At 44.3% G+C, this 17848-nt stretch overlaps 1 long non-coding RNA gene across 1 annotated transcript; it reads left to right on the forward strand.

Annotated features, from left to right (window-relative positions):
* The first annotated feature begins 600 nt into the window (after positions 1–600).
* LOC134477645 (uncharacterized) lies at positions 601–15962 on the forward strand. Its single transcript, XR_010049732.1, has 3 exons — positions 601–3906; positions 12416–12734; positions 14499–15962. It is a non-coding gene; the product is annotated as an uncharacterized LOC134477645 (long non-coding RNA).
* Positions 15963–17848: the final 1886 nt, after the last annotated feature.

Here is a 17848-nt window from a genome sequence, read left to right on the forward strand (position 1 = left end):
CACTAAACTCCAGAGCCCTCCCCGCCCCTCGAACTTGACTGCCATGCAGCCGGCAGAGAGGCTTACTTTGACTTTGGAAAGAGATAACACAGGACACATAAAACATATCCTAACCGTATTTTGTATCACGTTCAGTTTCTGCTTGATTTTCTTTAATCAAAGGTGTCCAGAAATGTAACTGTAACTTCATACCCAAAATTGCATTCTATTTACTCATCCATCCTTCCAGGTATAGGACAAAAAAGGAGAGCAATCGCTCTACTGTTAACAACATATAGTTGTACCCTGAAAATTAGGCTTTAAGCTACCTTTCACCAGAGGAGAAGCACACGTGTAAAGTAACAGAGTTCTTTTAAAACCCATCACAATCTGACTAGTGGGAACCCAGGTGGTCTCCTGTCTTCTTAAATCTCACCGCTAGAGGGAGTCAAGCCTAGCAATCTGCAGTCCCCAGGCCAGACCCAGCAAGGTGGGCTGGTCCACCTTTTCTTAAAAAAAAAAAAAAATGCTCCTCAGCTCTGTTGCCCCAGAAAAACACCAGCATCTGGTGTGCGCTGTTTATTCTGAGGTTACTACTTCTAAAAATAGCTCTCTGAAAAGCGTTCCTCATCTCTGGGAAGCACGCAGGCAGGGTAGTGGACCAGAAAGGGCAGACTCTTAGCCTCTGGGGTGTCCAGGGGCTGGGGTTCTTGGGTAAGAGAACACCCCAAAAGCATGTCCATAGGAGAGCAGCACGTGTGCAGGGGTGCAGAGTAGCGTCAGGATCTGGAGCGCTCTGCCCAATTTCCTTCTCCAAGAGTCATCTCGATGTGTACGTCCACTGCCTGGTCTCCACTGTCAGCCATTCTCATCTTTCTTTAGATTCTGTTTGAACTCCTCTGAAGACTCACACTGAGGACCTTCCCTAGTGGAGTTTCTGCAGTTATTCTGACCACTTGGTTCCGGATGTTCCCAGCCACTCTGTCCTGAGGGACTCTGCCCTGTCTCCAGCAGCCTCTGCTCTCCTACCTCTGTCACCTGCCATGTGGCGTCACAGTAAGGTCACCTTGGCTGCCCTCGGGGGGTCAGGGCTTCTGAGTGAAGAGCTGCCGGGCTGTTCTCCTGGAGAAGGCCACGTGGGGATGAGATTACTTGGTCACAGACCCTCGGGAGACCCCAGCTGGGTCTGAGTCATGCACAGAGCAGCTCCTCCACACAATCACCAGCACAGGATGAGGGGACAAGCCTGTCTGTGCATCCCAGAGGAATTTATGGGAGAATCCGGTCTTCTCAGATACTGAAGAGATTTATCCTCGCAACTTCCAGTGTTATTGCTAAAAATACAATTTCTGAGCTTTTGTGTTAAAAGTCAAAAAATGTCACACTAGTCGTTAAGAGAATGCCTGTGTCTTAATACTTGGTATGAAGGGTTTTAGTGTTAAGAGTTTTAGTGCCTGATCTGTTCGTATCTAATTCTGATTTCAGAAAATTCATTGAACTCTCTGAGGCCTCAGTTATCTTTATTTGCAAAATGCCAATGTGAGAGGGGACTTTTTGTCAAATCCTTTCTGGTTCAACAGTTTTGTGATTTTTGTCTCAAGAAGATATGAGTTGTTCTGCATGTCTAGCCTAGCACCTAAAAGTCGGAAGAACAAGGTCGGGGGTAAATGCACCCCAGGTCTACAGCCACACTGTGTAGGAGGAAGCAAATTTAGAAGGAAACAAGCTTCATTTATTCTGCCTGATATGGTTATCTCTGAGGCTGGTGCCCATGCGAGTGAGATGAGGGTACAGAGGAAGGGAGGGAACACACTGTCAAATGTCAAATGTGTAGCAAAGACTGTGCTTGACAATTGAGACTTCCGGTGACTTTTGTCTTTACTTTTGCAAAACGGGAGTTAAAAGAAAACAGGAGAGAGACACAGAGACAGAAAAAGAGAGGGAGAGGGAGAGAAAGGGTAAGAGGAAGGGAAAGAAGGAGAAGGAGAACAGAAAATGCAACTGTAAGATCGTCAATATGTAGGTTTCATGTAAAAATTGGGCAAATGATATCTAAATCACGTACAAGAAATCTAGGACTCTCCACTTTGGCCGACTTTAAGAAAATCCTTAGTTATATCTTTAAGTGAATGCTGGATTTCAGGCTATCCTGTGACCATCATGCTTATCTGTATTCTTGGAAGAAACACAGATGAGGGCTGGGGATTTAGCTCAGCTGTTTAAGCACTTGCTTGGTAAGTGCAAGGTCATGAGTTCAATCCCTGGTACCAGAAGAGAGAGAGACAGAGAGAGAGAGAGAGAGAGAGAGAGAGAGAGAGAGAGAGACAGAGAGAGAGAGAGAGAGAGAGAGAGAGAGAGAGAGAGAGGAAGAAAAAAGAAATACAGATGACCCAGGAGAACTGAGCCAACAGGGAAGAGGGCATGGCCAGAGCTTCTGTTCTCAAAGGCCAGACACTTTTGGGGGGAAAATCAGGCGTGGCCATGAACTAGTGAGCAATGACAGTGAATGTAACAGCACGACTGAGGCAGGGCAGAGGTGTGTAAAGGTAAAATGCGAGCAGAGAGAACACACACCTGTGAGTTCTGATGGTGAGAGAAGACTGGTGGCTGCAGTGGGAATCAATGTTTGGAGGTGCTGTCTGCATGTGCACAGAAAGAGATGCATTGTGGAGAAGAAATCATGAAAAATATTCACATTTCATTGTGTTGACAACAACCACCTCCTCTTCATGTGTAGCTGACAGAGTACATAAAATTCTCCGTTCTGTGCCCCATGTCTCTCCATGGCAACCAGAAGATACCACAAATTCTTATGCACATGACTGCTGCTCGTTGAGGGCAGGGAATTGTGGCGATGGCGAATTGATGCTGAATGGAGGCTCTTCATCTGGTCCACGAAGCCTGCATACACTGGCGACCATTGGCAGATGATCAGGTCAACTGTGTAGGCTTCCTGTGTGAATACAGTGCTGGGTGTGTCCCGGCCATTTTGAGACCATTGTTTCTGAAATATTTTAATGTTTTAAATATTGTCAGTGGGCTTTTCTACACAGAATGCAAATTCTGAGGACAAGACTGCAGTCACAGAAGAGCAAGCACCTAGGGAGGGCGTCTGGGAACCAACAGGCTTGGACAAACGCTGGGCTTGCAGATGAAAGTGAGTTAGAGCTGAGGAACTGAAGGATTTCCAAAAAGCAGGGCCTCATCTGAGGCTGACAAAGGACCGCTAACTATGCTTGTTCATTATGCCTCCATTTAAGGAAATGGTGACCCTCCCAGACTGCATGATGGAGAAAAGTGCCCATCACCATTTCCCCTGGAAATCACCTCAGAGTGAGTGCCAGGCGTGAGTGCCAGGCTATTCCAGCATCTCCACCCACTGGTGACACCTCCCTGCTGGGGAGGCTAGAGGTGAAGCACGGGCTGGGAGGGAGAAACGAGGGCCATGGCTGACTTCTAAACCCCATATGCCTCTGTCAAGTGGACATTTCTCCTACGTCAGCTCCCACAAGGATTCCAAATAGGCAGGAAAAGCACCAGTAACAAAACGCTGAAAAAGGGGTTTTCCAGTGTGCTGTGCTTTCGGGATACCTTATGTCATGTGGAAATACTTCAGTCGCCCAGATTCTTCTCCAGAAGGTAAGAACGGAAACCTAAAGAACTGATATACTCCAGTGTTGTCCAAGGTACCTACAGACTGGACATAGTGTTGGCGACTCTGATCGTCCCATCACTCTTTCTATCCTAAACCCCATATGCCTCTGTCAAGTGGACATTTCTCCTACGTCAGCTCCCACAAGGATTCCAAATAGGCGGGAAAAGCACCAGTAACAAAACGCTGAAAAAGGGGTTTTCCAGTGTGCTGTGCTTTCGGGATACCTTATGTCATGTGGAAATACTTCAGTCGCCCAGATTCTTCTCCAGAAGGTAAGAACGGAAACCTAAAGAACTGATATACTCCAGTGTTGTCCAAGGTGCCTACAGACTGGACATAGTGTTGGCAACTCTGATCGTTCCATCACTCTTTCTATCCTGCTTATTACTTTCAATCCCAAGAAGAACAAAATTAATAATTCTCAAGCACTGGACAAATGGGCAATGGATGTAACTCAGGTCTGTAGTGAGGCCTCTGTACCACAGTTGAGAGATGGGCAGGAGGGAGTGGCTCCTCCATAGGCCCCCGCTGCATCCAGAAACATGGGGGTGACAAGAGACGGAGGTGACAAGGCCCACCTGTGGCATGGACCCCAGAAGCCAGGGTTGCACTCCTGGCCTGTGGAGCCCCTCCCATTGGCTCCATCCCTGCCCTTTGTCTCTTGTTGCTGTGCATGTTCCAGGCTCTGGCCTCACCCCGGAGAGCCAGCTGCGGCCTGTAGCAGAGATGGCCCTGTCATGGCTGTCTCTGGTGTGTTATTGTTAGTGTTATGTTACAAATACCGTTTCCATGCCAGGCTCCCTTGGGGGTCATAACCAGGAGAGGCCATGACCCTGTCAATAAACAGAACCCCAACCCCTAATGTAACCAGTTTGCATTCACTGTGCCTGCTCCGTGGGTTTGTAGATCATGCTCTCCTTCTAGGCCAAATTCTTCCAGCGAGCGCTTGGAAACCCGCAGTGCGCATGCGCAGAGTCAGGTCCTGGTGGGAGTCAAGAGGAGCCAGGATGCTACCTCCCCACAGCCCCCCACTTGTCAGAACAGGGTGGCTCAGAAGTGTTGCCAGCAGCCTCAAGTTTCTCTGCTAGCCTCCTTTCTGAAGCCCCATCTTTCTTTAAAGAGCCTGTCCCACGGAGAGGCCTGAGCTGATCTGCGGAACGGGCGAGTGTGGGAACATTGAGGGAAGAAATAGGGCGTGGAATACCCTGGTCCCCTGCCACTCCTTTGGAAGACGTGTTTAGTTTCAACTCACTCACATCTATTTTGCAGATTAATCAACCCAAAACATTGTTTTGCTTCCCAAAGCAAAGCCAGCCAATGAATAAGTAGAACCAAGGGAAAGGGAGCCAGAAAAAGAGCCAGACCAGTGTCCTCGCATTCACCCACTCATTCAACAAGTACTTGAGTATCTACCAAGTACCAGGACCTAAGGACAGCGTAACTGGGGACAATGTCTGTCTGTCTGTCTGTCTGTCTGTCTGTCTGTCTGATTCCAACACCTATGTATTGCAAGCTCTTGATGCCAGTACAGTATCTCTGTAGCTATCAGGGTTCGTGGAGCATGCTGGCTCCTCCTAAAGACAAAGACACCCTGGAGGGTCTGTCTTCCAGCCTGGAGTACTGATGTTTACACAGAGAGGGGTGGTACTAGACTCTGTCTGGCAAACACAGCTTTAAAACTACCTGGTTAGCCTGACCTGTTTCTAAGTTACTGCAAAGTGTTTATTTGAGTATATGGGGGGAGAAGGATGAGACAGTTGAGCTAAATGGGTGCTATTATTTCAACTGAGTTAATTGGACTCAATTACAGAGCTGGGAGGGGACTTGCAGAAGGAGAGTACAACCCCTCTTCCCTCAGAGGGGCACCAAAGCCTGCAAGAGAAAGTTATTTATCCACAAGCATAAACTTAGTTCCTGAACCTAGAAAACTGAGGCCGAAGTGGGAGAAGGAGGTGACAAATTGAGGGGACAACAGAGACAAATGCGAGGCTCATGTAGACAAAGACAGGCTTCCTTGCTTCATTCAGACTCTGCCCAGGAATCCCAGCACCAGAGGGCAAAGGTTCCGTTTCCTGTAAGGCAGACCAGTGTCCTCCAAATAGGCCCACAGAGGCATGCACGTCACTAAGAAGCGCAGAGGGCAGTTAGTTTTATTCCTGGACAGATCTCCAGTATCTAGAACAGTGCCTGCCCATAATTACCTATTTAACCAAAAGCAACCTGCCCTTCATGGTGGGAGATCAGGTGGACCCGCCTCCAGGATGCAGGATTAGGAAAGAGGGAAGAGAGTAAGGAGTATTTAAATAGGGGCTAGGGATTTAGCTCAGCAGGCATAAGCGCCTGCCTTGCAAGTATGCAGTCGTGAGTTCGATATCTGGTACCGATAAAAAAGAAAAAGACAAAATAAATAAATAGACCTGAGTTCCTGCTTAGCAGAGCCTCTCTGAGGGCATCTTGTCTCATGGGTTGGGCTTCCAAACCCTCAACAACAGGAGGAATGTAGTAAAACAAAATAAAACAAACAAATAAAACAATCTGGCCAGGAGCTCACACTCTGGAATACCTCTTACTGGAAGAAGCTGTAGAATATTGTTTCAGAAATTAAACTCTCATACAAAACCTATATGGCTACTCCTCAGACAGATTTAAATGGGCTGAGATTAATAAAGATAAGTTCAGTTTTTAAATTACAGTGTACATCAAGTGCTTTTGTCAGTGAACGGCCAGGTGTGTAAATATTATCATTGGTTGTATTACTTTTGTGATTTTTTAAGAGATCAGCAGTCTCGTGTTTGTAAAGCAGTATTCACAGACAGCATTTTATAGACTTCTTAGAGAAAAAGGAGGATTTGCCAGAGCCACTCAGCGCTTGGTAGCAAAGCTGGATGTCAGTCAGGTCACCTCTGTCTTTCCTGATACCCCATGTGCTCTCCTGTTGCATTTCTCAACGCCCTGCTAGAAAAGGAACAAACAACTTGACTTACTTGATTTCTAAAATGGCACCCATTGTGTGCGAGCACACTTCTGGCCTGAATTGTCTCCAGTGGTCACATCAGCTCAGAGAAACAAGCATTACTGTTATCTCCGGCCTACAGACTAAAACAATGGCAATCAGAGGAGTTACATCATTCTCACAAGGTCAGAGGGTAAGTACGCTGCAGGAAAGGCTTAAATTCTGTGGCTCCAAAGCCCAGGTTTCTCATGCTCTTTGCTGAGCACTGTAAGAGTGCACCAAGGTACAAAATCCTGGCATTCAGTAATCCACAGTGTAAGGGCATCGAGCAGTGCTGTGTAGTGCCAGCAGCTGTAACCTTCCAGGGACGGTGGGCGAGGGGCAGCAGATGCAGTGGACCCGTGAGGATCCACTGAGGATGACTCCCTTTCAGATGGAGAGTGTGGATGTGAGAAGTGGAATTACCGAGCATTTCCTAAGGGTGTTACCTCCACACCACCTCTCCACAGCAACTCAGAGACCCCAGATGTGGAGCAGGAGAGCCCGCAGGGACTAGTCCCCTGGCTTGTTTTACACTCAACCGAGGTTATAGAGGAAGCCTGGAAGAGCCCAGACAGTGTCAGAGCAGAGAGAAGAGAGTGAAGCCTGGGGAAGCAGGGTCAGCAGAAACCCCCACCTCAGCCAGGGAGGAGCTGAGCTGAGCCCCAGAAGCAGGCCTGACACTCAGCACAGCACAAGGCCCCTCCCCAAGGCCTGCTTTGCTGCAGAGGAGGAGGGGTGCCTTTCATGTGTCTGGGGGTGCAGAAGGTTTGCGTGTGTTTGTTTAGAACAAAGACTGCACTTCACTGGCACAAGAGAAGCAGATTTTATAAATAGATGTGAGCATGAATGGCTTTTATGATTAGCTTGTTTTCAAACACCGTGCTTGAACGGTGCCTGTGTTCAACTAAGTAAATATTTCTATGGTGATAGTATACACAATACAATGGCCATTATTTAATGTTAATACAAGTACCATATGGGAGGTCTTATCGTGCTGGAGCCCCAAAGCATAATAAAAGCAGATAGGAATAGATAGATGAGGGTGGGGCCTGTCCTGCGGTAGGCTTGATAAGACATCTGCTCTTGCAAATGTTGTCCATGCGAGTATTTATGCAATCACCTATCTCCTGGGGGATCTCGCAGACCAGATCAGATGGCTGTGAGCTCCATTTTTTCCTTCTATTCACTTGGTGACCTTGGATAAGTCTCTCTCCTAATGGTTTAAACATCTCCATCTCGGCCTGGCTATTTCAATGCTTAGGCGTTCTGCATGCCTCTCAAGAGAGTAATGAAGATTAATTAGCACCTGGCAGGATTCCTGAGATCTATATTTAGCACAAAGAAACAAGGAAGGGAGGTGCTGATAGAATGTCTCATTATTTTAAGCACTGCAATATAGAAAAAGGAGGGAATTCTTGCATTTTTCACTTACAACTGGAAATTTGAGAAAATCTGAAGTTTCCTGAGATTAGGAAAGCTGTCCTGGTAAAGAACAAAGCCTGCTAGGAAATGTACTTGGCTGCAAACATTGTCAGCTTGCTTTTCACTCCTAGGGACAACTGGGATTATAAAGTCCCTCCCGACAAAGGGCAAGTGAGAAACGTAGAGCCCCCAGTGTTATGAAAAGGAACATTTTAACCTTTTCACAGAAGAATTAACACCCTAATCTACTTTTTGTTATTGTTGTTTTGTTTTAACCTAAAAACATTCCAATATTTAGTGCAATAGAATATTCATAGCTTGGTTATATTAGCTGGCATTATGTTTGGAACTCCCCACAGTTCTGTAAGAATATTGGGGGTTTTTTTGTTTTGTTTTGTTTTGTTTTGTTTTGGTGCTAGGGATCAAACTCACAACCCCAGGCTTGCGAGGCAGGTGTTTATGCCACTGAGCCAAACCCTTAGCCCAAATATTCTGTTTTCAACCTCATCCTTATGTGTGTGTGTGAGTGTGTCCTAATAAAAGATATCAACAGTGACGAACTCTTTACTTGCATTTCACATTTTCTGTGTAGAAAATACCACCACATGCTTGCTGTTATAAGTACCCCAAACCTCCGAGATGGCCACTGTCAGCTGTCCCCAGTTAAAGACAAACAAACCATCTCAAAGAAGCTCTTTGTCCAAGTTCAGAGCGGAGCACAGAGCTGGGCCCAAGAACCCTTTGCTGTCTACATCCAGCGCGCACAGAGGCTCCTCTCCTCTGTGAATTAGAAGGGAGATTTGGCCCGGGAGTGAGAACATGCTCCTGCTATTCTTTCTTTTCCTTCTGGAAAGCAGCTCCTTCAGGAGAGCTCTCCCCGACTATCCTACCAATCAACCTGGTGGAAAATGTCACCTTATTGTGTCATTTACTATTGGAGAGAAAGCTGAGTAAGTGAGAGGAGAAAGGAAAAAGGGTTGAATCCCCAACTCCATTGTCCAGCATGACAAGGCTGATTTACATGTTGTCAAGCATATTTTCAGTGGCTGCTAGGGGACAGCCGCCAGTTAGAGTGGCACAGGGCACGAGGCTGTGGATGGATTGGTATAGCTAGAGAACTAAACGGACAGCTGCTCTCTCTCTCCGGCCCTGGCTTAGTCAGGAAGATTTCCAGGTTCCAGCCCCTGCCCTAGAGGCATCTCCCTGGCACCTCCAGAACCTGGAATTAGGACACTCGCCCCATCAGACGCAAGGAAACAGCCTGCCCAGCTCAGGAGCAGGGCTCCTTTAAGCAGCTGTGGGAGATGTGTGTGCACATGTGTTCATACGCTTGTGGCCTGCTCATTGAGTCACAGAACGAAGGGGAGGGTGCTGGCAGCCCTGGGTATGAACAGTAGAGGCTGAACAAAGCAAAGCGGTCTGTTGCTGATTTCTGCTCTGCTCTGCTTTCTTGACCCAACACCGCGCATGTTTCTTATTATTCTGTGGATCTGTTTTGCACTGATGGGTGGGAAAAGGCTGGTGAAGCAAGAATCGTGTCAGTGAAAGCAACGACTTGCTGGTGTTCTCCACCAGTTTCCCACAGTCTTTGCTGGTGCCTCGGGGCCCTTCAGGGTTTAGAATTACAACTTTCAGTAAATATTCTTAGACTGACACTTGCACAGTGAAACAGCATCAGATCCGTCCTGGAAATCTTTCACAAACCAGGACCATGCTGTGTGTCCCGAAGAACAACTACACCAGTAGCAGCTCGCATGTCCTGCGCGGCCAGCACATGGCTGACACCTCCCTAATCGCTTGCAATTATTCCTGGATTAAATGCCTCCTTGTGGGAGTCCAAGAGGAGGTAACTGCCATCATTATCCACTTTTGCTAAGTGGAGAAACTGAGGCACAGAGTGGCCAAGAGTCTTGCCAAGATCACACAACTAGTAACAGAAGGACTAGGGCCCAGACCTAGACAGTTGAGCTCAGCGTCACCAAACACCATCTCTTCTTGGGAAAAAGGACAGATCTTGGAATTATTATTTTATACTAACCTTAACGTCACTCATTGAAGACATGAAAGCCAGACACCCTGCTTTTACCCATCCAGAGGGCTGCAGGTAAGCCATGTGCTGTTTCTGTCCCCAGACAGTTGTCATACGTAAGCTCATGGGACAGCTATCCTATATCAAAAGAGCTGAGCGGCTGGACCAATGCGAAAGTTGTGAGCAGAGACATCAACTGTGTTTTGTCTATCAAGATGACATTACTGACCTAGTGTAAGTTAAACCTCCTATTTCCTAAACAGATTTTCTAACCATAGCATCAAGTTGACCTGAGCCATCCAGCTGCCATTTTTCATCCCCAGTGGCTACATGGGGGTGGGAGACAGGTGGCTGGAGTCCACATGACTCAGAACTCAGCGACCCACGTGAGTTAGTTTCACCCTTGTGAGTTCCAAATTCCCATTGTCTGTGTCACTGTCTTCTCCATCCTCTCATAGAAGAGGGAAAAGTAATTTTGAGATGGAATGGACACAGTAGTCTCTTAGGTGTGGATTGTGGGTACAATATTTATGGAAGACACAATATGGGGGAGTCTAGAGACAGATAGCAGCGGAGGAAAACCAACCAGAGGACCCATCATGGAGTGAAAGGCACTATGTGGACACTTTCTGGTGTTCTGATATTTTTACCCAGATTTTCTGTGGTCTCTTTGTCCCAAAAGAGTACATATTTTGAGGATCTCTCTTTCTGTGTAGGCAATAAGGTTTAATTAACTCTTAGTGACATAAATCTATCTTAGAACAATAACATTATAGCCAGATTCCAAATCTTAGGCAACAAGTAAATACTGCAGTGCTGAGTGATCAGCTCTGGAGGTCCAATCAGTGTGGATGTCTGTGATGAGCAAGCTCCTTTCGCTAAATCCCTCTTACTATTTAATAGCAAAGTGCTTAAGTTATCAAAAAATTATGAATCATGGCATTTCTCAGCTCCAGCCACATTTCATCTTCTATTAGAGAAAATAAAAAATCCATCTGTGTACTAATGGCAGGAAAATAAATGGCCATGAACTTTCCCAAGGAAAATAGTAAGGAAAACTTTAGCCACAATTGTACTCAAGAAAGATACACATACCAGAAAAAAAAGAGAGAGAGAAATCTTTTGGAGTCAATCTAATTTTTCATTAATCCATGCTATGTATGATGTATGTATAAAAATCAAATAGTATGTAGCCACCAAAACAGAATATTTAAATGACATGACATATGGCCTACTTTACTGGACACAAAGAAATGGTGAAATAACAAGATATAAGACAAAAAGTACAACATCAGCCCACTGTTTTAAAAAAGCAAAGATGTGTGTGTGTGTGTGTGTGTGTGTGTATGTGTGTGTGTGTGGTTGGGTTTTCAGTACATGTAATATGTTGGAATATATGAAGAGAAAGACACATTCAGGATATGTGTAGAATAAAGAATATTGAAACTTTTTTGACATTAAGGCTGCATCTTTAAAATTTTGTTACTCCACTTACATATATAGCATAAATTTTGGACAATAAGGCATTAGATCTCAAGGTGTTGATAAAAGGATGGTTCTGTTTTACCATCATAATTTATTCTGAGCTTCTGGTCCTACCCTCATCTCCACTTGACAGTCCTTATCCTGACTTTTTAATAAGATGGACAGTTTAGTCTTTTAGGTTATTTTTTATGTTGCTATGCATAAGTAAGCTTTATAAACCAGTGCTAATCATTAGCACTTACCACTCTGTCTTGTCTTTTAAGGTGGTTTGTACCATTAGTCAGCCACTATGTTTTCCTATTTCCTGGGTGATGTATTTCTATTCTGTTGCAGTGTCTGAGACCCACAGGCCCCCACACAAACTTAGCCCAACTATTTCTTGAACATGCACAAGCTAGGACATGACATAAGAAAGCGTGAGAATTACACACAGTATCAAGACCAAGCCACTGAAGGTGAGCTTCTCCAAATCCAGCAACTGAGAGTCACAGGTAGCAGTAGCAACAATTTGAAGACAGCAGACTGGCAACCATATCAACTACTAGAGGAATCCGTACTTTACCAACTTTTCACCAAGTGCCCATTTGCTTTGTTCTTATTAAAGTGCCCCCAGATGGAAAATATCTCACAAATAGAACCTGTGAGCTTATATATCATTCATTAATCAACATAAATGCTCAGAAAGCAGGGTTGTGGTTATATTTCCCCATGATCATGAATTCTTAACTAAAATCTAATCTACCCCTTAAACAGCCAGTTTAGCAAGTTTCTCTTCTTGTAGTTCAGGTCCACTGCTTTCCCATCAATGTATCCTGCTTTAGCCACCTAAACACTTTGTTTTATTTTGCAGGTGAGGAACCTGGAGAAGAGAAGAACATGCCCACAAGTCTATTTGGAATCATGTCAGGCCACAGAATAACTGTTTGATTTGGACTCCAGCAGTGGGTCCCTTCCAGGAGAGCTGGACATTAGGGTTCTATCTTGGATGTGGGCTCTCAAAGTGGAGTTGACTCTCCCACTGAGTAGATGAGCCTACAAGGCTTAATGTATGCCACCAATGGCTCCTGTCTCTTGCATGTGTGATGATAATCAGCATCTTGTTGCCTTGGAGACTGTCAGACTTGGTATCTCTGTTTATCTGAAGAACATTTGGTGGTTTCTGAAAACAGGTGTGGCCTGGTTGAGCACAGCACAGCCACAAAAAAACTTTTTTTTTTTTTTTTTTTGTGACTTTGGTTTGACTCTGGAAGCTTTTAGCAACTTTCCAAATGTCACTCAGCCTCCCTTAGGTGCTATTTGTCAAAGTTGCTGTTAAACTAGTCCTTTGCCTAGTTTTCTCTATATTTCAAGAGATGTAATATAGGAAGATAAAAGCTTACCGAGGCAAAGCACAGTACGTGAGCTGTGGCTCACACATTGACAGTGAGATCTGGCCCTCTAGCCTGCCAGAATGGCTTTGAGATAAATTACCTGAAGACAACTGCTTCTCACTTGGTAAATTCCAGTGGGTTGCAAGCTGATCACCAACTGCCATAAAGATGACCTTACTGGTACAGAGCTCATGACCAGTAAAGATACTGAAAGCACTTTAATACTGGGTCAGACTAAGCAAGAAAAATGAATCGGGCCCAGGAGACTATGCCAAAAACATGGACTGAGAATAGCATTCAAAAGAGTGATTATCTAGAGAAAATCCTGAAAATCAGTGAATATCCAGAGCTGAAGAAGTTGTATATACTTTGGGAGAGAATAAATATTTTCAGAAAGATAAGAGTTCTGACTTTAACTACTGAGCAACTGGGAAGTAAAATACACAAGTAACCACAGTCTTCAAGGCTCCAGAGTCCAGCACCAGGGTTGGAGAGGTAGACTGTTTTAGCTTAAAGTGGGGAAAGAATCTGACTCCAAGAGTCAAGACATTCCAACTAGAGGCCAGCTAGCAGCAGGATGGCTCGAACAGCTCCCTCACAAGGAGAGCTTGCATGAGATCTCTCCGGTCCTTCCCTAAAGTGAGATGCTATCTGTGTAATTAATTGCCAGTCATTCTCTTAGGTTTTGTCTCAGGCTCTCATCACTGTGTCATTGAAATTTGGTTTTCTCTTCTCCCTAACTGTTAGATGATCGAACAGATTCACATCTTTAAGTCAGCAGTCAGCAGAAGTAGTGATGGAGGACAGATGCCTTCCTGACTTTCCGTCTGATTAATTAGTGTCCCAGAGCCTTGGCTTAAGATAATCAAGGAGACCATGAAGCCCATCAGGTCGGAGTGTTAGTTAATATTCTGTGAAGTCTACCAGGTCCCCATCAGTACTTGCTTCCTTGTAGAAAAAGTAATAATTTCGGTTTGTTTTACTTGGCATTTGTGTTTGAAAATGGTTTGATCTTTAGTGGTTTTTTTTTTTTTTTTTTTTTTTTTTTTTTTTTTTTTGTCTTGTTTGCTTTATTCTTTGTTTTGCTGTGTTGTTCAGCCTGGAAATGAATCTCGATAAACACTGAGATGCCCAACATACCTTCATCTCGCTTATTGGTGATAATCAAAAGCATAATAGTCAGCAGTAGAGCTCACACCTAGCATGCACAAGCCCCTGGGTTCAATGTTTAGCACCACAAATAAAGAAATAAACACATATTAAAGTATAGGATCTGGAACTAAATTTTGGTCTTAGCTGAGCTCCTTGTACATTGTACAGTCTCAAACACCACAACTAACTTTTACATCAGCCCATTTTCTCAGCTTTAAAGGGGAGTAAGCCCTTTTGGCCAAGTCTAGAGGAATCTAAGACATGTGAAAGTTGAAGCACCTTTCACCTTTTTGCCAGAGTTCGTGAGCTCTCCTCAACTGTGTCTTGTGGTCAGTGTAAGAGAAAAAGTCCATTTTTCACTCTTAACATGGGACAGCTTTTCTCAGGCAATATTTCTGGATCTTCCCATAGATTCTGCAGAAACACAAATGATGCATGAGTTCACCCCAGCTGGTGAAACAAGAGATGAACACCTGGGAAGCAGTGCTTTTCTCCAAGTGTCAACCCTAAGTTGGCATAAGATGACCCAACAGACCAGTAGCAGGAGCTATGGGGTTTCATCAAGCAAGACTGGCAACTTCAGTGATAAACCTGGAAATCCTCTGCGGAGGGCAACCCTTCGTGTTGTCAATTATGGGAATTCGACATCCCCATCATGCCTTTTGCTGTAAAAGAAAATGGCATAGATCATTGCTCCAAGGCCAAGCATCAAAAAGAAAACTCCTGCAGGAGAATCAACCAAAAGTTTCACAAAAAGGTTTAGCAGAGCAACTCACAAGCTTGTATAAAATAAAATGTGTGACCACACCATTTATTATCTCTGCCAGTAAATATTTTCTTGTGTGATTCAAGCCTTTTCTGCATAACACTGAGTCTGCACGCTTTGTTTTCTTTAAGCAGAATCAAAGAAGATACCAGCCACAAAGCTTCACCCTGTTTTCAAAGGTGCCATTGAAATGTTACACTTCTTAATTGTGGCGAGAAGGAGAAGACACACCCCGAGGGAGCCAGTGCTCCACCCTCACAGGGAAACCAAATACATCATGTACATAACAAGAAAATTGAGTCTTAACCTTTAAACTCATCTTTGGGGTAAGCAAAACTAAACCATTACAAAGCTGAGAAGCTGGCTTATTTTTCTACTTTTTTCTCCTTTTTATTTTTTTCCAGAAGACACCTGAGAATTTAAGCTGCACACAAACAGTGTTTCCCAGGGCTTCCTCTTGGCCCGTGTTCAGTACCTCGGGTCCACATACTTTCTCTATCAAAGCTTCATCAGGACCCTTTCGGTGGCCCCTGTGTTACTGTGGTTCCACAATTCTCCAGTGATGGCCATTTATCTTGTTGAGACATCTGAGTCCCTGAGCATCAACTGTGACTTTCATTTTGGGTCTCTGCTTTCTGTGTAAAAAAAGAGATTCTAAAGACACAGCTTTATGTGGACAGGAGTGATTTTTGTTGGCAAGGTTTCATGCAGAATGGCAGGGGAAAAAAAAGAAAAAAACCTAGTTGCTGGCAAAAACTGTAGTAACATTGTGCCATCCAAAAGCTGTGCATGTTGCCGCTATGTGAATGGATGCCTTGCTAGGAGAAAGACAGGCTGCATTTTTACAACTTCCCGGAAAGGTGATTCACAAATAGGAAAATGGGCTCTGCTTTTACATTGACACTTTTGCCTCAACTCTCCAGCCTTTGGAGCATAAGCTGAATTCTGGGTGTTCAGGCCAAGTGAACAATATGCAGATAGTATCTTGCACACAGAGGTTGCTGATTGCCTCCCTGCCCCTTCACTCTCATGTCTGCTGAATACTTCCAGTGTAATGGATGGGTGATCACGGAAACTGTCTCCTTCAAAATGAACATTAAATTGATGGATTTTGGTAACACTGGGCCATTTATTAATTTGGTTTGGTTCTTATAAATTCAACGAACACTTTTGGATCGTATGCTGTATGTAAGGCAGGATGTTGGAGACACAGAGAGAGAATGAATCATGGTCTTTGTCTCAAGAAGGTTACTACTAAAAATAGATAAATTAATGAGGAAAACATTGAGATACATTTGTGATAGATTCAGGAATGACTAACTTAGATCAGAGACTTGCAGTGTAGTGTCTCAGCATCAGGAAATGCTTCCCAGAGAACATGTCTCTGGGCTGAGTCCTGGAGGAAGTAAGGTAGCCTACGGTGATATATCTAGAGTTTGCAATGTGGCACTGATCTAACCTAAAGGCAAGAGATATCTGAGTATATGGGGGAAATTGTAAATTTGCAACAAGACCAGACACAGAGTAGGAGGGCAGAAAGGAGATGCATTTGGAGAAAAAGTCATTGGGAAAATTACACTAGTTCCTATATATTTTTGGTATCATTTACAGCCAAAGGTCTGGCTGCTCATGATGAAGGTCAGAAAATTGCTTGGATGGATGGGATTTAGAGATAACTTAAAATAACATTACACCTCTGTGCATAAGTACTTTCCACAACATGTAGACAGATCACACAGAAGCCTCTCTGGTAAGAGGTAAATAGCTGGAATGGAATGAATCCACAGCTTCAGCTCTGTCCCTCTGAGTCCAAGGGTCCATGGTGTTCTCCAACATTTCTTTGAGGAAAGTTAATTTGATTGGTTTCTGCCTTCAAAGTATAAGAGTAGCATTGCCATATTTGAGATTTATTTTATCTTCTTTCTATGACTTGAGATACAGCAGAGGACAAGACACGTCCATACTATCCAAAAACTGACAATAGAAATGCAAAAATATGGAAGAAAGCAGGTAAGGATGCTCAGTGCAATTCATATGCATAAACACACGGGTGCATACAAATTCCAGCTCACTAACAGTGCAGGTAGAAAGCTAGCCAGTTCAGAAATTCTGGCAACAGCTGCCAAGGCTGCCTACAGGACGTTGGGAGAATGGAAAAGAGATTGAGTTACACAACAGGTAAATGTGAGCAACAAAGACAAAGTCAGCTGAATAGATCACTGATTCTGCACTCTACTGTGTGCCTTTTGAGTGTGGGTCTGGGGCTTCCCACTGGGTGTGAGATGGAAATGGTCCTGCTGAAACCTTTATGTATGGGGTCTTGCGCAAATCAAATATTTTGAAGACCTATCAACAGGAATCACATGGTACATTTTATTTTTTAAAATCACTCTGCATTGTTTGATGGATGTTGCATATTTTCAGTGTGTTTGGCCAGAATAAGTTGTTTTATAGGTGGAATATTTCCTGAAAATGATGTAAAAACTGTGGGAACTGAGGACACTGCTTTAACTGACAGCTGACAAGGAAGATTCTAGGCATCAGTGGGACTTCAGATCACATTCGTTTCCATAGCAGGCTGTACATAGATCCTACTGCTCACCTCTCATCATTGTCGTGCAAGGTCTAATTATAGACCCATCTTCTCCAAACCCATGAATTTTAAGGCAACTTTCATATTAGTTTTGTAAGACCAGGTCTCTAAGGTCAAAGTCAGCATGGTTTTTAGCTGTTAACGTGGTTCTTCTACCTCAAAGAGAAAATTTTTTCAACAAACATTTAGGAAAATAAACATCTCACCTTGTGTCTCTTTGCTAAGTATTGAGTTTTCCCTTCCTTACTGTTTCTGAGCTCTTACTGATTACTCACTGTATGTTATACACTTGCATAGGCAGACCTTACGTTGTCTCAGAGTTCCCTGGCCTCGTTAGCACTGGCCCTGATGTCTTGGGGTTAATTTCCTACTGGTGCCCTAACAAAATACCCAAAATTAACT

This window comes from Cavia porcellus, unplaced genomic scaffold (assembly GCF_034190915.1).
Source record: "Cavia porcellus strain 051 isolate PalLab524CR breed Dunkin Hartley unplaced genomic scaffold, mCavPor4.1 scaffold_9, whole genome shotgun sequence".
In the NCBI taxonomy this organism is placed as follows: domain Eukaryota; kingdom Metazoa; phylum Chordata; class Mammalia; order Rodentia; family Caviidae; genus Cavia; species Cavia porcellus.